This window comes from Ursus americanus, chromosome 36, assembly GCF_024610735.1.
Source record: "Ursus americanus isolate L20-20 chromosome 36, mUrsAme1.1.p, whole genome shotgun sequence".
Taxonomy (NCBI): Eukaryota; Metazoa; Chordata; class Mammalia; order Carnivora; family Ursidae; genus Ursus; species Ursus americanus.
The window spans coordinates 12,268,950-12,288,939 of record NC_142162.1 but is presented as its reverse complement, the minus strand read 5'-3'; the positions used below and the strand labels follow the sequence as shown (position 1 = coordinate 12,288,939).

At 47.8% G+C, this 19,990-nt stretch overlaps 1 protein-coding gene and 1 pseudogene across 2 annotated transcripts in view; one reads left to right on the top strand and one right to left on the bottom strand.

Annotated features, from left to right (window-relative positions):
* The window catches only part of CGNL1 (cingulin like 1), a 152,721-nt gene that overhangs the window by 106,420 nt on the left and 26,311 nt on the right, over positions 1–19,990 (bottom strand). The window lies entirely within an intron of this gene.
* On the top strand, positions 15,129–15,835 carry LOC123786184 (sperm-associated antigen 7 pseudogene; annotated as a pseudogene).

Sequence of the window (19,990 nt, the reverse complement as noted above, 5' to 3'; positions counted from 1 at the left end):
TCCAGCACCACCCAGGAAGGGTCCATGGCATGCGGCCTTCCCACCTCCCTGCAGCCATCAAATTCACAAACCAGCCAAGCGCCGTAAATGCAGCCCTGGGTTGTTGGCACAGGACCCAGAAAGAGGAGGCTACAAATGACAGGCACCTGGGTTTGCCCGCAGAAGCTTACTGGGTCCCACACAGCGTGACTGCTAAGAACAAACAGAAGATAACACCGGGGAGCCACCCAAAGATCTTAACATATAAAATCAAAATAAACCTAAAGTAGAAACCTAGCAGGTTCCCACATGTGTAAATGCAGGTTGTCTGTTATTCATTCAGTTATCACCCCCCGTGTTTGATGGCACCGATAAACTCTGGGTGGGCGGCAGGGGAAGGGGGACTATCCCAGGGCCCGAAGTCACGCCCAACGTGCTGCATCTTGCTCTCGCCGGTTACTCAGGTAACTGGAGGACGGAAAGTTCTTTTAGATAATCTGAGCATTTCTGAAGTCCTTTCTGCTCTTCTCCCTTCCTGAAGCCCTCCCACCTCACCTCCACCTTCTGCTCCACGCCTTCTGCCCCAGTGTCCCCGGCTGCACAGCTCCACATGGCTGAGCCCGTTAGCATGAGAGCCTCAAATTATATTTGGAGTTGCTGTGGTCTCAATGTTTGTGTCTCCGCCCTTTCCCAAATTCATGTTGAATTCCTAACCACCAAAGATGATGGTATTTGGAGGTGGGGCCTCTGGGAAGTGCTCAGGTCACTGAGGGTGGAGCCCTCATCAGTGGGATGAGTGTTCTTTTAAAAGAGAACCCAGAGAGTCCCCCAGCCCCTTCCACCTTATGAGGACGCAGGAAGAAGGCGCCAGCAATGAACCAGGAAAGGGGTCCTCACCAGAACGCCACATGCTGCCGCCTTGATCGTGGACTTGCAAAACAGTGAGAAATGCACTTGTGTGGTTTATAAACACCCCAGCCTCTGGTATTTTCAGCCCAAAGGGACGAAGACAGAAATGAACAGGATATTAACAAACACATATATTCAAATGAAATGTGTGTGGACATACCACTCACAGCTCCTTTCAAAGCAAGAATCTGTCTCCTCTTGGGTCTCATTTCCCAAGGGCAGGATCCCCTCCTCTCCAGTCTCCAGGCACCAGAAGCAGCTGGGGCAAAAGTCAGGACTGGGAGCTCCTACCTGCACACCTTCGTGTCCCCAGCCCTGGCCGGAGGGGGAAAGGCCACCGATTCCACTGTCTTTGTTTAATGCAGAAATATCGTTACTTTATGCAGATGCCTCAGGAGAAGTTTCACAATTCAGGATGCTTTTCAATAATTAGAAATTGAAGCAGTAAGCAGAAACAGAAGGTTCAATGATGTGAATAAACAAAAGTATTACCTACTTTATCCTTTTGGGGGTTTGTCAGTATATTCTTTGGTATTCATAGGAATATGGGTATTTTTAAATTTCACTCTTTTGAAAGCATGCTGAAAGAGCCCACTTAGAGCCACACTATCTTTATTGTGTTAAAAACAGCTTTTCACAAGCAGTTTGAGATGTTAAAACCTATTCCTAGGTGTCCCTATTTAAGTCTTTCATGAGCCTCTATCAGTACAGATATCTTTAAAGAAAAAGCTCTCAAAGACCCTTGGTGTTAACCTAATATAGGAATATAAAACTATTATAGTTCTTAGGATACCATACAACCCAAACAAATCTGCACATTAAGCAAAATATGTTTAAGAAGCCAATACAATTCGGGGCGCCTGGGGGGCTCAGTCATTAAGCGTCTGCCTTCGGCTCAGGTCATGATCCCAGGGTCCTGGGATCAAGCCCCGCATCGGGCACCCTGTTCCACTGGGAGCCGGCTTCTTCCTCTCCCACTCCCCCTGCTTGTGTTCCTGTTCTTGGTGGCTGTCTCTCTCTCTGTCAAATAAATAAAATCTTTTAAAAAAAATGAAGCCGATACAATTCAAACTCACAACACACAGGGTAATGTTCGTTTTGCTGAAACTGAATCACCATACATCACGTAAGCAAGACACTGACCCCTACAGCGCAGGTCCTCCAGGTCTCACCGAGCACACGTCAACTTGTGCAGCTCTCCATGCCCTTTCTTTATTCAAACGATTGTGAAACCTTCGTCCGTGCCATCTGCCATAAAACTACTGGGTCTTCCCATGCTGTGAGAAGATGGTGTCTTCTCATTTACACGCCCATTGTATCTCAGTTTCTTTCTAATAGGTCATGATAATTAAAATATGGTAATAATACCTGAAACCCAGCCCTTGTAAACGAAGCCACTGGAACTGAGTGTCGTTATCCAGGGGTCACCCAGTCACTGAGGATATGCTGACATGAATGTTCCGTTTAGTCACTCAAGTTCTCACAGACAGCCTCTCTCTGGACTAGGCCCCCTTCCATAGCAGTTCCACAGACAAGGTTCTGTTCCCACAGAACTTACGTGTTAGTGGGGAGAGAGAGAATAAACAAGTAAGTCAAATAGTGACAGGTGCTGTGAAGGAAACGAAGCCGGGCAAGGAGCGAGCAAGGTGGTGGTGAAGACCCGTCTGAGCTACAATGGTCAAGGAAGGCCTCTCTGAGAGGGGAAGGGCTGACAGGGAGGCTAGGAGGAGATCTTGGCAAGCCATGTGAACACCAGGTACACAGAACAGCAAGTTTAGCGTTCCCAAGAAAGGGATGTACTATTCGAGTTGGGAGAATCAGCAAGAAAGCCAACTTCGCCAGAACAAATTGAGAGGCGAGCAGGGGAGGGACGGGGGATGGCCGAGCAGTGGGCAGCAGCCAAATTGTGGTGGCGTGCAGGAATCCAAAAGGGCTCTGGGTCTTATCCCAAGTCAGGTGGTTAGTCACCGATAGGAGTCAAAGGTTCTTGAAAGCCAGGGGCCGGATGAGGATGGAGAGGCTGAGGACAGAGCCCCGGGGCCTTGCTGCACAGTGTGCTCCTGGACCAGTCACAGCGCCCCCTGGGAGCCCCACCCAGACCCAGCGAATCACTATCTGCATTTAAGGAGATCCAAGGAGGGCCGAGGCCCCACTACCGCAACACTGAGGAGTGAGAAGAGAAGGAACAAAGATAACCTGAGCAGGGAGAGCCAAGGGGTGGAGAAAAGCAGGCAGTGTGGAGGCTGGGGTTTCAAAAAGAAAGGAGGGTCCGACAAGCCAAAAGCTGCTAATAAGCCGATCAAGACTAGGAAGCGATGCTAGTTCTACTGAGCAGCATGGAGATCAAGAGTGACCTTGACAAGCGCTCTGTCGCCGACTAGGAAGGCAAAGAAACCTGGACCAGAGCGGGCTAGCAAGAGAACAGAGTAAAGACAACTCTTTCGAGGAATGTCAGTTATAGAAACGAAAGCACAGAACATACAGGCAGTCGTGGCAAACTTAGATGCCTCCCTTGCCCAACCTACTCACCTTCCACCCCAGGAGGAGATCTGTGGGGCATTTGTTCCCAATCCCCAAGGACGTGTGTGCAGCCTGGGGGGTGCCAATGAAACACAAAACCTGGTATTCCTGCTCAAAAAATTCTGAGCCAGACCTTCCCTAATTTTATGGACTATTACTTCTCTCCCCCTCCCTCTGGCAGTTGCCTATCGTCCTGGTTGCAGCTGAACCTCCAAGGCTGTGCCAAGAGCAGCTGAAGAAGTAGGGTCTGCATTTCATTTAGACCAACGGCAGAAGCACATGGAAATACCTTTGTACCCTGGGCACGCCAGAAAAGACGGAAACAAATCCAACCTAAAAGAATCCAAAGGGAAAGATGTCACTCCTTTTCCCTCTCCTCTCCAAAACCCCTTGACCTACCCATGCCCGTGCTCTCGCAGGCCTAGCCCAAGCAGACAACCTGCTAGAATCACATTTTCTAAAGGGAAAAAGGCTTTCAGAGAAAGAAAGGGGAAAAGACATGCAACGTACCCCTGACTTACGTTAGACGAACCACTTCCAAGCTCCGTAGTTCCCAGTGCTTAGACCCAAACCACTGCTCTGGGATCCAGTCCCGCCCCCATTATCACTTCTCCCATGCCAGTAACACAAGAGTGGCAATTCCAGTTTACTTTCCTCTGCCTAAACCCAGTACTGACGTTAGTCCCTCATCTCTGTCTCGTTGCCCCACAACACGCCGCACCAGAGCCCTTCTTTCGTTCACAATAAGGACAATAATGTAATTAACTCTTAAACACGCATACTATGCACCAAGTGCTCCTGTAAATGCTTGTATACTAAACACTGACCTACTCTGAACTGTAATGTCCCGAACTAACCTCTGGACATTAGCCTAATGCTGAACATGAACACACACTCTTGAATTCGGGTGGGTGATGACCGTATAGAAAAACACCGCGAAACGGGAACGTACTTAAAGGTCCCATTTTTCTCCTAGGGGCTCAATTTAGAAAGGTTTTGTATGAAAACCCAAAGTGTAATTTGTTTTCCTGGCTGGCTCTCCACAGTTGGAGCCTCTTCTGAGTCATAGTGGTAGAAATCACGGTGTGAAGCCCTGGCAAATTCACCCTGTACGCTTTGACTGTCCCGAGGGTGGCAGGAAGCAGACATTCCTATCAACACAGGTGCCAAGTTGTGAAATGAAACAGGCAATAAAAGTAAATAACTTTTTTTGAATCCTGGACATGAAAAAGATCACTACAAAGGAAAGAGAAAAAACGAAGAGGAAAAAGGAAGAAACACAAAAGGGAAACAATGAAAAGGAAGCCCCTCCCTGGCAGTTAAGAGGGTTTTTTTGTTTTTCTTTTTTTTTTCTTTTTTTTAAATTGCCCATCTATAAGAGTTGAGAGTCACACATTTCTCTGGAGCTTGTTTCTGCTTCCTATGCCAGTGACAGCTCCTATGATTTCTCTGCTTCTACAGCATGAGCAGACAGCTGGGGGGCAAAGACATGACGATCTGTCTAAAGAAGCTAAAAACACTTGGGGCGCCTGGGTGGCACAGCAGTTAAGCGTCTGCCTTCGGCTCAGGGCGTGATCCCAGCGTTCTGGGATCGAGCCCCACATCAGGCTCCTCCTCTGTGAGCCTGCTTCTTCCTCTCCCACTCCCCCTGCTTGTGTTCCCTCTCTCGCTGGCTGTCTCTATCTCTGTCTAATAAATAAATAAAATCTTAAAAAAAAAAAAAAAGAAGCTAAAAACACTTAACAATAAAAGTAGAAACACAGAGAGCTCACAGCAGCATCCCAAAGAAAAATCTGCCTCAAGGAAGCCTTGGTCTTTAACGTGGAACTTTTCCCAATCCCTCACATCCACGTTGCAATGTTATGGCTCACCAAGCACTTCCAAGTTCACGATCGGGCAGGACAGGAGCACTTGATGCTGTCTGGCTGACCACAGTGAAGAGCTGGGGCTCCAGTCCAGCTCAGAGCCATCGGGGAGCCTGCCCTCCGACCCTTCTCTGTGTGCTTCCTGCTTCTAAAACCAGGCCCTCCTGCTCGCTCATAGGCTCGGTATGTTTGGGGAATGGGGTTATGCGTTCCTCCAACTAAGTGATTATAATCTGTCCACTGAGCAGCAGTCCCTTGATCCTAATGCCTATTTTTGCTGAAAGTGTCCCATCATAGCATCAGACAATTCCAATAGCAGCTTTACCCTGGAGCTTTCATAGGTAAATGTACCTAGACCCATCGCTGACCCCAGATCCCTGGAGGAAAGAGAGGTCCTTTATTGTTTAGAGGTAGAAAGGGAATCGGTGATTTGGTTAAAGAAAGGGCCCCTCAACAGTGCAGGGGTGCGTATCCTCCTTCTAGAGAGAGTGGTGCATTAGCCTGCTCACCACAAAACACTGTAGGCTCAGTGGATGAAACAACAGGAATTTATTTCTCACAGTTCTGGAGGCTGGGAGTCCAAGATCAAGGTGCTGACTGATTCAGTTCCTGATACGAGCTCTCTTTCTGGCTTGTAGATGGCAGACTTCTCACTGGGTCAGCACACAGCCCCTCCTCAGTGCCTGTGTGGGGAGAGAGATCTCTCTCTCTCTCTTCCTCTTCTTCCAAAACCACCAATCCCATCCAGAGGGCCCCACCCTTATGATCTAACCTAATCTAATCCTAATTACTTCCCAAAGGCTCCATCTCCAAACACCATCACATCCAGGACTGGGACTCCTCCATCTGCATTTGGGGCAAACACAAACATTTAGTTCATGGCAAATGGGTAGGGACAAAAGGAAGCAGAGGGAGAAAAGATTATGAGAATCCTGTCACCCCGTGGCAAGGAACCACCACACATTTGGTAGCTATACTTAAATATCCCCAGGTTTTTTAATTCTGTTCCCTGACGGCCGCATCTCCATCTCCCCATTTCTCTCTCCTAAAGAGCCATGAGACTGTAGGAATCTATCCGTATCCCAAACGTATGAAACAACTTCACAGAAGGGGATGGGGAGAAAAGGAAATGATCCAAGTAGCTCTAGAAATGAGTGGAGCCCAAAAGCCAAAGGAATTCTACGCAGCAATTTCAGGGTAGTTGATAAAGTTGCTTCCCAAGAGGGATGGGTTAACGATGCTGAAACCACTATATGTGTAAACTGGGACTAGACAAACGGCTAAGTAAATGGAAGGCAGATGGTGGGAGCCTTGTTTCTCACTGCTAGGAGTGGGAGGCTATATATCTGCAAGGGGAAAAGGCTAGAATGATCTTGTGATAGCGGATTCCCCTTGAAGACATCAGTGTGAACTCATGTTTAGCTTAGTATCGGTACAGATAGTTACAGATTTATAAATACAATATATACATGTTTTTCCTTGTTCTGTCCACCAAGAGGGCTTAGGAGCAACAATATTGCAGTAGCAATGAACACACCTGGCACCCAGATCTTGGTTTATAATACCAATAAATTCTCTCGTAAAAGGAACCAGGGCTCCTTGAAGAAATGGCCACTTCCAGGACTGGGGCAGGAAACATACAAGAGGGCCTGGAGCATCTCATAGCGCCAGAAAGTAAAGAAAGTCTTAAAAAAAAAAAAAAAACCCACAGTGCCTATAATAATGGATATATATGTAAGAGATATGGAGTTTCCAATGGCCAAAGCTGGAACACTTTGAGCAACAGATAAAGAAGTATCAAAACCCAAAATGTGAAAATAAGTATCTACAAGTACCTGCTAATATCAGAAAATGATCAAATAAGGGCATAAATGAAGCGAGAGGGACAGATCTCCCACGCAGAAGAATTCTAACTAACTGAGATAATCTGCCTTAAAGGAGGGAGAACGTAACTCCTCACCCCTGAGGGTAGGCTGCACACAGTGACTGCCTTCCAGAGAGGACAGGATGGAAGTAAGAGAAAAAGAAGAACTTTGCAGTGGAGAAACCTGACAACATGCCCTCAGTCAGGTCCCTACTTCAAGGTCAACATCAGTTGTGATAAGTCATATTGATAGTATGCACTGTGAGGAAAACGGCACTTTACCTCCATCATCTTCCTCCCCAAACCCCGACCCCCGGTGTAATCATGAGAAAAGCATAAACCAAATGGCAATAGAGGGGCATCCTAGAAAATACCTGACCAGTCCTCCTCAAAACTGTCAGCGTCATCAGAAACAAAAGTAGCCCCAGAAACTCTCAGCCCTGCGGAGCCTAAGGAGGCATGACAATTACATGTAATGTGGTATCCTAGATGGGATCCCAGAACAGGAAAAGGACATTAGGTAAAAACTGAGCAAATCTAAAGAAACTAGTAGTAATTTATCAATATTTGTTTCTTAATTGTGACAAACCGAATGTATGATGTCAACCAGTAGAGAAAACTGGGTGGGTGGTCTACAGAAACTCTCTACACTATCATCACAATTTCGTTATAAATCTAAAATCATTCTAAAATAAAAAGTTGCTGTTGGTTTGTTTATTGGTTTCGGGTTTTTTGGTTTTTTTAAGTAACATTAAAAAAGAAACCACCAGGCAGTCAAACCCACTGCTGTGGTCCTGTGGTCACTGCAGAGCCAACACTTGTAATTTCCGACACATCTTCCACCTGTGGCCTGTTGGGTGGTATAGAGCACAGACATGTCCTTCAACAGGGCACCAGGCATACCACCCTGGGGAGGTCTCAAAGCTCTACTCCTGGACGGTACCTCTCCCAGAAAAAAACAGGGTAAGTAATTTTCCAGGACCCAGTGAACACAGAGCATTCCATCATAGGGACATGGAGAGAAACCCAGCACGTTCTCGGGCTGAAAGGCTGCACAGGGTGGGGATGTGAATATGCTCTCCGAGCTGGGGACAGTTCCCCACAAGACCACGAGGAGAGCTAAATGACTAAAAAACTCGCACACTGCATTGTGGAAGGGAGAACGAGCACGTGGAGAGCTGGGCAAACACTGAAGCTATACCTTCCCCAGAGAACACGGCTGGGGGCAGAGTTTAAACGGGGCATCAAACGAAACCTATTCACCCGTGTTGCTTATGGACGACAGAACTCAGCCTCCTTCCTCCTCCATCTCAGAGCCAAAGAGCACGCTTTTCCTAGAGAGAAACGTTAACTGGATGAAAAACAGAAGAGCTGAGTCGGTCACAGAACAGGAGGAATGGAACAGGAGAAAACAGAGAACTAGGGATTGAGGGCAAGAAAGAAGTAGTGAAAAATGAGACCTAAGAGGGAAGCAATTTTATGGAATAAGATATTAATTAAACTTGCTTGGCCACAGGAAGCCACAGTGACAGGAAATGAGGACCAGGCTCTCATTTGGGCTGAAAGAAGGAGTGGCCAAGTTAAAGCCCCATTTAAAGCATTCCTTAATAAGCACCACCTGAGGACTCAGCTGCCCTGAGTCTCCTTGCCTCCCCAGCCGTGCTCTTCACAGCTGCTCCTGTCCTATAAACCTTGTGCCTCTGACAGCGTCCCTGAGATCTCAGACACCTTGGACTGTCACCTGCTGGGGCCCAGGCGATCAACGCTCTACTTTGATCTGGACCCAGTGCTGTCAAATCCCTAAGCCACCCAGTCGAAGACCGTGTCTGTCACACAGTGACATAGATCCAACCCCAAGGCCCACCAGACACCCAGGCAACATCTCCCTAGACCCTCTCCCAGCTTCCTCCACAGCAGCTGTATTTTTTATTTTAAATTAATGTCTGTCTTCTCTATCAGACTGGAAGATCTATGAGCACAGGGACTATATTGGGTTTTGTTCACCATTTTACCCCAGTTCCCCACAGCATGCCTGACAGTGCATTTGTGAATTGACTGAAGGAAGGAAGGAAGGAAGGAAGGAAGGAAGGAAGGAAGGAAGGAAGGAAGGAAGGAAGGAAGGAAGGAACAGAGACTCCTTCCCCCACAGCAATCTGAGACCTCCAGAAGGAAAAAAGTACATTTCAATTCTGAGTGCCCAGTACACAGTTTGAACTTGGAATTAGTTTACCCATAGAAATGGCCATATAAATAGCAATTAGGTGTCTGGTGCTTTTATTTTTTATTTTTTAAAGATTTATTTATTTATTTGACAGAGAAAGATACAGCCAGCGAGAGAGGGAACACAGGCAGGGGGAGTGGGAGCGGAAGAAGCAGGCTCCCAGCAGAGGAGCCCGATGTGGGGCGTGATCCCAGGACTCCAGGATCACGCCCTGAGCCGAAGGCAGACGCTTAATGACTGCGCCACCCAGGCGCCCCTGTCTGGTGCTTTTAAACAAACCCGATACATGCTTAATAGTACAGTAATAAATAATACCGATCCCTCACCGAACATCTACCAAGTACCAAGTACTATGCTAAGCACTTCCGATACATTTGTCAGCAACCCTGCCAGGTACAGCTTATTACTTATCGCCATTTGCAGGTGACGCAACTGAGGCTCACAGGGGTTGAATCATTTGCCCAAGGTCCCCCAGATTGCTGTGGCAGAGCCAGAAGTCACCAAGGCCAGTCTCACTCCAAAGCCCTCTTCCTTCGTGACTCCAGAATTTGACCAGAGAACAGGTACAACAAATGCGGATTGGAGCCTGGAATCTAAGCACTATTTGGGAAAGTAAGTCCCCAGGACAATGCATTCTAACGCCAAACAATCAACGAACCGCAAAATAAACTTTCAGAACTCATCTGGCTTGTGGCTTGGGGGCTCTCTGCAGAGGGTTATGAGGAGAAAGAAAGTCGAGGATGTGGCTGTCCGGATAGCACCTGGGGGCCAGCAGTTGAGCAACTCTGTGAGCCCAGGCATGGGATAGGGTCCCAGAACACACAGACAGCAGGCGCCTGGGAGAGCAAGCACAGATCAGGAAGGCCTTCCCAAAAATCTCCAATTCCAACCAGAGGGAAGATGGCATCCGACAACTGCAGGACAAGACGGCACGGAGGCCATGTTAAGATCAGGGAAGGGAGGGAGGGCTAGGTACAAGGGGATGCTGACTTAGGGAAAAGGGGAAGCAGAATGCAAAGGACTGTCTGGAATTCTAAGAGAAAAAGAAAATTCTCAACAACTTTAAAGAGGTGGTGAGCCATGGTTCCAGCAGCCCTGGAAATAGAAACATCTCCCACCCCCATGAGAGAGATTGGGTGAGTCACTACTGTGGAAAGGGGTGATGGGTTTCCACCCCAACACGTGGAGAGTTTGGATGTTGTCACTCCCATACTTAACAAACTGGAAACAGGTTGGGGATTAAATGAGATCCTCAGTATGCAAGCACTTTTTCAACTATAGTACATTAAAGAAAAGAAGCCATCAAAACCACATTTCTGTGGTTTGTTGTTTTGTTTTGTTTTTTTTTTTAACAAACCTCTGATATTTGAAGACTATGAAAATGTGGCAATCATTCAGTCTCACAAAGCAGGTGGATTCACCACTAAGAGGCTCTCGAGCAGACTCCAAGTTTGGTGAAAGAACACTTAGGGAAGAAGTGGCCATCTCGAGGCCCACCCAGGGCTCAGTGGGAGAAAATCATGAGCACCTGGCCTTACTCCTTTTCTGACAGGGCTGTAAGCTGGGAGGCCAAGACCTATGATCAAGCAGCTGGATTTCCGAAAGACCCCTCCAGGTTTCTCTTGCGGTCTTTGGTTGCACGGACACTTACCACGAACTCACCCTATGGAGTGTCCATGCTGGGCTCTGAGGCAGACAACGATGAAGGAGGTGGGAAGGCAGGAACAACCCACACTGCCTCTAACGTGGGCACAAGGGGCAGGTGGGGAGCTCATTACTGCAAGAGGGTGGGTGGCATGGGAAGACTTTAAGGCAAGAAGGCATTGCAATTGAGTGGGTTAGAACAACACACATTTATTTTTACCCTAAATGGATGTCAGACATCTTACTAGGCTAAAATCTAGGTGTCATCAGTGCTGCATTCTTTCTGGAGGCTTTAGGGGAAAATCCATGCCCTAGCCTTTCCCAGCTTCTAGAAGCTGGCTGCACGGCTTAGCTCTTTGGTCCCTTCCTCCATCTTCGAAGCCAGCAGGGTAGGCTCTTCTGACTCTGCTTCCTGCGTCACGCCCGTCCTCCGACTCCTCCTCTCCTGCCTCCCTCATGAGAACCTGCGATGCCACTGAGCCCACCAGATAATGCAAGAGAAACTCCCCATCTCAAGGTCCTTATTTTAATCACATCCCCTTTGCCATGTAAGGTGACATAGTCACAGGTTCCAGAATTAAAATGTGGCTATCTTAGGAGGGAGGCATTATTCTGCCTGCCACATAAGTGGACAGGGAAAATCAGCCCCCAGGAAAGAAAAGAAAAAAAAAAAAATCAAACATTCAGAAAGCAGCAGGAATGAGATGAGATCTTTTCTCGGCTTCCCCAGTTCTGATTTCCTGAGGCTGCTCCCTCCTGTCCTTGGGTTCCCTAAGATACCACTCTGTTCTGCCAGTTGCCCCAGAAGATTCTTCACTATGCCCTTGTCCCAAACCATACACCCAGTAGGTGGTAGACATGGGATTTAGACCCTCAAGCTTGTGCCCCCAACTGCTAGCACCACAGTCCCAGGGAACACAGGCGATGTACTGAGAGTTAAGGAGCCAACAGACCAGCAGACTGGAGATGGGTCAGGCCTATCACAAGGAAGCTCAACAGGGAGATCAAAGGCCCTGAAGAAACCAACTGCTTGACTCCAGGGTGGGTAAGGCACAGAAGCAAATCTTGTTTTTTTAAAAAAAAAAAAGGAGTCAGGGGATCATAGCTGACAACAGGTCCACTGTGCAATAGATGATTGTCAATGAGCACAATGATCTCTGGGAATTATTCAGCCAGATTCAGCAGGGCAGGCCAGTTAACCAGACTGCAGACTCCTCTGAAATCAAGAACTACCCCCAACAATCTCAGAAGTGTGTCTTCACACCCAAGCACACAGCCTCAGGGGAACATTCACAGAGTCCCAAGGACAAAAGAGCAGAGCAATCACATTAGCCAAATGAATGCTGCTGATCAGTGCTGTCAGGTCCCCCTCCCCAGTGAGTTACGGAGCCCCCTCTGCTTGGGGCTGATCAGCAAGAGTCTGGTTGGCATGGCCAGGATGAGGTCAGGACTGAGAAGCTAAGAACAGGCACTGGGTACAGAGGAGGAGAACAGGGCTGAGAACAGGATAAACTGTCATCCAGCATAAATACCAGAAGGGCTGCCATGTGAAAAGGGATTAAACTTGCTCTGCATGGTTCCAAAGGTTAGAACAAGGAATAATGACTACATGCGCCAGGGACCCAAATTCCAACTCAATCTAAGACAGGAAAAGTTTTTTTAACAGTGAGAGATGCCTAAAGATAGAATGGACCGTTCTGGGAGGCAGTGAGTTCCCCATCGGTGGAGGAAGGCAAACAGGGTGGGGCTGCCCATTCATTCACAGGCGGGTTTGAGAAGGAACTCCAGTGTCAGCCCCTCAAAAAGGGACTTACAAATCTGAGAGTCCATGGTCTCATCTCATATGGACTCAGTCACAACCATCCACTTACACATACAGAGAAAACAGCAAAATGGTTGCACCAAAAAGAGGAAGCGCGGGAGGTAAGTACAGCCGGGAACACTCTTTTTAGGATGGAAGAGGATAACAGAATAACCAAAGAGCAACGTTTTCTCCAGGTCTTATCCTGCACTTTTACCTGTGCCCTGACTTGAAAATGAAAATGCAGCTGGGGTGGGGGTGTTCTGGCCCACCCGACACATCCACCACCAAGGGTCCAGCCCGGACTGGAAGTGAAGGAGAACTACTCCAGGCACATCCTTGACATCAGGCTGATCCCCAAACCCTCATCATCAGCTGGCTGCCCTCTTGGTAGACGAAGGCAGTCGGAGGAAACCTGGGGACATCACATTACGAGGCTGTGAACATTAAGGGGCAATTGACAGTGAACACAGTAAAAATAGGAGCCTCGATGGACTTCTCCAAGAAGCACTGGGCACGCCTCGTTCTTGCGTCTGTTCTTGCCGTGCTAGGGAAGACGCAGGGCAGCAGCACGAGACGCCTCTCAGGGAAGTATGCAACATACTGAGACACTCCATACGGAAGCGGAGTCAAGGGATGGGGCAACTGGGTGACGGGCGTTAAGGAGGGCACGTGATGTGATGAGCACTGGGTGTTACACGCAACTGATGAGTCAATGAACACTCCAACAAAAATTAACAATGTACCATATGTTGGCTAATTGAATTTAAATTAAGAAAAAAATAATAAAATAAAATAATAATGCAATAAAAAAAAAAAAAGCTGAGTCAAAGGCCGAAGAAATCACCCACATCAAAGAAGGGAAGGAAGACCAGGAGTGAGAGGTGCGCAAGACATGGCAGGGACGCCGGAGAAGCCCGGCTGTATGCTCCCTGAGGACAAGGACAGCAGATGTGGTCTCAGCTTTCCAAACCACAGAGAGCACAGCTGGTTTAACAAGGAGCACGTGAACGAATGGCCAGCCGGCAGTGAGCAAGGCCACAGGGCACAGGCAGACGGCAGACAGCTCAAGATGTCTCTAGAAGATGACTTGGAAGATGACTCGGAAACCCGCTCCTATCAGAAAAATCTGTATCTACAGATGACGCCCCTGCTCATGGCACACTTCTGGAATATTCTGACATGGAGAAAAACATTGCCAGTGGCACCATCCAATATGGTATAAATTTGACATGCATATTAGTAAAGTCCTTCAAAAGTGGGGCTTTTTTTTTTTTTGTAACATGGTCTTTGTGGTACAGTGCTCATGTGTGTTCTCTAAGCTGTTCTAGCTTATTTTCAGACTCTTGTATCAAAATACAAAAACTACAGATGTCTCATCACATCATTTTCAAGTAAATCTGATTTTCTCCACTGAATCCGAAAAGATACAAACATGATAAACTTCACTCTTGGTAAGAAGAGGATCGCACTTTATCTTTCCAGCAAAGGAGAGAAGAAACTAAAGCCACAAAGACGCATCATGTTTAGGGGCGCCTGGGTGGCTCAGTCGGTTAAGCGTCTGCATTTGGCTCAGGTCATGATTCCGGGACCCTGGAATACAGCGCCCGTCTTGAGCTCCCTGCTCAGTGGGGAGCTTGCTTCTCCTTCTCCCGCTGCTGCTCCCCCTGCTTGTGCTGTCACTGTCAAGTATAAATAAAATCTTTTAAAAAATGCATCATGTTTAATACATGAATTGAAGGGCACTCTCATAAGCCATGATAAAATTAGGGTGCAGAGGTTTAATATTTTGAAAAAGCAGTTTTGCTAGCTTCTATCTAGTTAACAAGACTTTTTGCAGGTCATTAACAAATAATATAGTAACAGATATATTTAGATTGTATTTAATTTTTCCTCTCTCTTTCAATCATTATTATTGAGCCTTCTCATATTCCAGCCCTCCACCTCAAGGTGCACCACGCATATACACACACACACACACACACACACACACACACACACACACTGGCACTATGCAGACAGATGAGAGAGAGGACATGATGAGAAGGCCCCCATCCTCCTCCATCTATTGACCACAGCAACTGCAGGGAGTAGAAGAGAGATGGCTACCTGCCCAAAGGACCAAGTACCGTATAGGTCATAAGCAGAAAGCCAGGGTTCCTGTCCAGTGGTGGTATAGACATGTCCCACATCAACAGGGAAAAATCAACAATATCCTACTATTCTAGTGCCTACTATGGGTCAGGCACTATATAGGGCACTCTACCTAGGTTCACATTTAACCTTCCCAACATTCTTGTCAAATGGGAAAACTGGACTCCCAAGATGGCGGACCTACTGGACACCATCCTGAGCTCCATGGAGAAACCACCCAGCCTTGGTGACCAGGAGTCTCGGTGCAAGGCCTGAGAGTAGACCACCACCTGAATGATGGTGGTGATATTGGCTCCTGATGTTACAGGAGCAAGAAAAACAACAAACAAAAAGACGGAGAAAGAGGTGTCAGATTTCATCCAAGACAGGGGGCAGATCAAGAAGTTTCAGCTGATGAACAATAGAGAGAAACATTCTACACAATATGGTGGAAGTGGCTGGCCTGACATCCTTCTCCTTTGGGAAAGATGATGAGTGTCACGATGTCATGATATTCAAAAACAAGTTTGCACCCTCAGATGAAGAGCTGGATTCCTACCGTCGTGGGGAGGAGTGGGACCTGCAGAAGGTGGAGGAGAAATAGAAGCTGAAGGAGCTGGCCCAGAGGCAGGAGGAGGAGGCAGTCCAGCAGGGGCCCATGGTGGTGAGCCCTGCTAGCAACTACAAGGACAAGTATAGCCACCTCATTGGCAAGGGGGCAGCCAAGGATGTGGCCCATATGCTACAGGCCAACCAGACCTACAGCTGTGTGCCCATGGCCAACAAGAGGGATCCACGCTCCATTGAAGAGGCCATGAATGAGATCCGGGTCAAGAAATGTCTGTGGCAGAGTGGGGAAGAGTTGCCACCTACCTCCTAGGCACCCTAGCTCCCTCAGACAGGTCAGGGGCCAGGGAGGGACAAGGCTACTGCTATTAGAACCCATCCTGGAGTCCCACCTCTGCACCACTGCCTAATAGCTGTCACTCAGGCTGGGGGAGGCAGGTGTTTGATTTGTCACTGTTGGAGCTTAGATATGTACATGGCATGCATGCTTGTGCGTGCGCGCACGTGTGAATGCACAGGTGGGTATTTAACATGTATTATTCTTTCTCCTTGGAATTTTCTTCCCCGTGGGGCTGGGATTACTTTACATTCAATAAACACTGTTTGACAGTCTCCCCCCACTCCAAAACATGGGAAAACTGAAGGACAAGGAGCTTCAGTAACTTGGACAAGGTTATAAGCTAACAGATGACAGAGCCTGGATTCTGAGCACATCTGGCCCACCCCATTCCAAGTTCCTGTTTGTCCACTTTACTAGACCATGTCACCTCCTAGGCCTGCAGTCCTCACACTGCACACAGGGGAGCCCACCACTAGGGCATGACTCCACTTCCTTGAAGTAGTGAGCTCTTGCTGCTCAGAACCCCAAATCTTCTGAGCTAAAACCTGGGCTGATAGCTTGTGCCTTTAATCTTCGAGAATGGAAGGAATTATTACCACCTGTCAAGGTGGTAAAGGGCAATACCTTTATGCAAGGCAGCATACAGTAAAGATGCTCTGTAAACTTCCTGTTCCTAATTCTCTCCTAGTTTTGTTTCTCAAACAAACAACATCTTATTGGGACTTCTCTACATTTTTCTCACAAGAAAAACAGCTCCCTGGTTAGACACAACTTAGAGCCATGCCTACTCTTCTCGTGGTAGCTTCTAATTGTCTAATAGTGCAATGGTCCTGGGACCATTTGATCCTTTCTTAAAATTCCTGACTAAGCACAGGACATGGTATTAATGTCAACCCCCCTGGCCCCCCAGCAACCCAGAAGCATCCTAGATTCTTCCTCTTCCTTAGGTTCCACACCACTGAGTGATTCCTTCTTGCTGAGCCCACCTCCTAGAACATCTCTGCTGTTCTTCCCTGTTCCGTGCTGGCGTCCTCATTTGCACTGTGTCACCTGTATGTCAGCAACAGTTTCCTAAATTCTCTTTCAGCCACCAGTCTTGTTTTCCTCAAACCCATTCTCCACATGACCCTGATCTTTTCAAGCGTGACCTTTTCAAATTTGTCCACTCGTTTGTACTTCAGCTTAAAAAGTATTCAATGGTTTCTTCCTTTCCACTCAGGATAAAAATACTCCTTGGTATTTTTTTGCACTCCTTAGCATGGTGTACAAGACCAAGTCCCTGACAATCTCAGGCCAGCTGAGATGCCTCCTGCGGGACTGAGGCTCTCCAAAGGCACCATGTTCCTTGGCTTCCATGAGCTTGCCTGGCAACCCCTATTCCTCTCAGGCCTCACCTTCCCTGACTCTTCTGACCAAGTTTCCTGCCTTTTGTCCCCTCTCCACCCTTCCCCACACGTGTCCCAGTGCTGCCTAGGCCCACTCACTGCAATTGCCCTCTGACTTCTCTACCTCCCCACTTCAGACTGCAAGCTCCTGGAGGGCAGGTCTGGCCCTGAATCTCTACAGTGTTTAACTCCTAATGGCCCTCAGGGAATGCACACAATGACAGGGAGGTGGAGGTCAAACAACAATTTCAAGAGTACACCCCTCAGGAGGAAGGAGCTTAGGAAGGTCCGGTGCAGACTGGTGGTAAAGTGCCTGGTCTCCAGAAGTTTTGCCCTGGGAAGACTGCCCAAACTTGCTTTGGGGCTTGAAAGCCTCATTTCTGAAGAATCAGTTCTGCAAGCCCAAAGGGAACAACTGGACAGTCCCCATTTGAGAAAAATGATATACCTCTGAGTGAGGCCCTCAAGACAAAGGTCTCGTCGAAGGAAACTCGTTCGCTTATGAATGTATGAGTTCATCATCCCTGACATTTGGGGCCCGGGGAAACCCAACTCTGTTCTCCCTTTACCAAAATAAACATGTAATAAGGTGTGTTCTGTCCTCGGTTGCTTCGGGGAAACAACTTCTTGGAACGAACTCTTTTCTTTCTGAGTAGCCCACCTGCTGTAAGATTTCGGCAGCACACATCTATTTAACCAGGCCACCGGACGTCCACCCCTCCCTCTCGGCTCCACGCCTTTTGAAGAAACTAAACAGAATAATAATACTTCCAGACATGGAACAAACTGTCAGAACCCCTTTTTTGAACTTAAAAATTTAAATATCATCAAAAGGGGACCAATGTTTTCAGTGGCAAAAAGGCTACACATTATTCTAATGAGCTTTGTGATAAAAAACCTCATTCACACCAGGCCTACTTTTCACAATGATTTCCTTGAAGATGTTTGTGGGTGGTAAGACTAAAAGCAACTCAGAAAATAAAGCAGATGAGAAATCTTCCCCCCCCCCTCATATTTGCTAAAAACCAAGAAAAAAATAAACCCGGGCATCGGGTTAAGTTACAGCAAGTGAGTCAAGACCTTCCGTAAATGCTAAACCTTAGCTCTTGCTGCCAAATGTCTTGAAACTCCTCGTGTATGCAGGAAGCCATTTTGGCAGCCCCCCTCCAAAGAGCAGGGGCAAATGACAGGGGTCTGCCATCAGTAGTCAAATGATGCAACAGCTACCAATTCTACCCCTATCAGATACTAGGGAACTCCCGTCAGAAAGACAGATGGCCCAGCCTTCCACATGGCCTGGGGACCAACCAGGAATACGACCATAAGTTCTAGTATCAGTTAGTACATAAGCAATGAGTTACTATTTGGGAAGTAGTCAACCTTTCGATAAATAATGAATGCAAGAGAACACACCTGCTTCAGAATATACTCGGGGCACAGCACTACCCACAACTGACCATTAGTTCAGCATGCCTCGTCATAATTTTCTGGGCTTAGCAGCACCTCCATGTGACTTTTCTACCATGGTCTCATGTGCTAGTTGACATTTTAAAACCCATTTTTAAAACCAGCAGTCGCCTGGTTTCCTGAGGTTCTCGCTCCAGGCTTGTTGTTCCCACCCTCAAGGCCCTGCCTCTATGGCTGGCCCTGCTCTTCCGTGTCACTAAGCCACAGCCACTTGGCAATGGCTGCAGAACAAGTCCCCAGGAAGTCCTGGGCCTTTTGTAATTCCACAGAGTTTCAGACTATCCACCTCCCTCCTTCTCGAAACCCTTCCATGGCTTCCCACTGCCATCACAATAGAAGCCTGAAGACGACCTGCAAAATCCAGCTTGCTCTGCACCCCCAACCCACCACCTCTTAGAACACTCTCTCCTCCCCCACGCCCCTTGCTGTTCCCAGAACACACTTTAGGACCATAATGTGCCTGGCTCCTGGCTCCTTTTCCCAATGCTCTTTCCCCAGAGAGCCATGCCCCAGACTTTCCTTCCGGCCTCAACTTCTTGTTGACCATCTCATAGAAAAGACCATCCCCATAAAGGAGGATTCCCCCCATCCCCCACCATCCTCACAACCCACCTTATCTCACCCAATTGTCCTTCTGAGCTCTTATCGCCCATTTGTGTGTTTATTGGCTCCTCCTTCAGCAGATCTCCCCACGTGAATACAAGCTGCCGAGAGTAGGAGCTTTGCTTTGCTCTCCTTTGTTAAGGCTACCACCGTATCTTTAGGGTTAATGTGGGGTCTGGCACATAGCTGTAAATATCGCAGTTGGTAAATATCTGTACTGAATGAACAAAAAGCATTCGTATTAAATGTAAAATGCAACCCCACAGGGTTAAATAAGGCCAACGCCTTCTAAGAGCCTTCAGGTCTTCCCAAAACCCTGGGGAAGGGGGCAGCATCTAGGCTGGGGGAGGGGAATGCGAAGGAAGCACCAAAAAAGTCAGGTCAATAAGCCACCTTCTCAAGGGGCCCCACTTACTGACTCACCACCCACCCTTTTACAGAAAAGAGCTGAAGACCATATATGACAGAGCAGAAAATGATGCAGAAAACAGGGAACCTGTAACAGAGTCCAAACAGGAAGATTTTAGGCAGAGAAAGCTCCCTCCTGGGAGCAGGAAGAGCAAGGTCACATCTCCCAAATCAGAAGCAGGGCCAAAGAGCCGCCCAAAGTCAGTGACACAGGAAGGTGTGACACACCAGCTTGGGTAGGAGAAACAGGGTCCACCCCAGAGACGGTGGAAGCAGTGATGTGG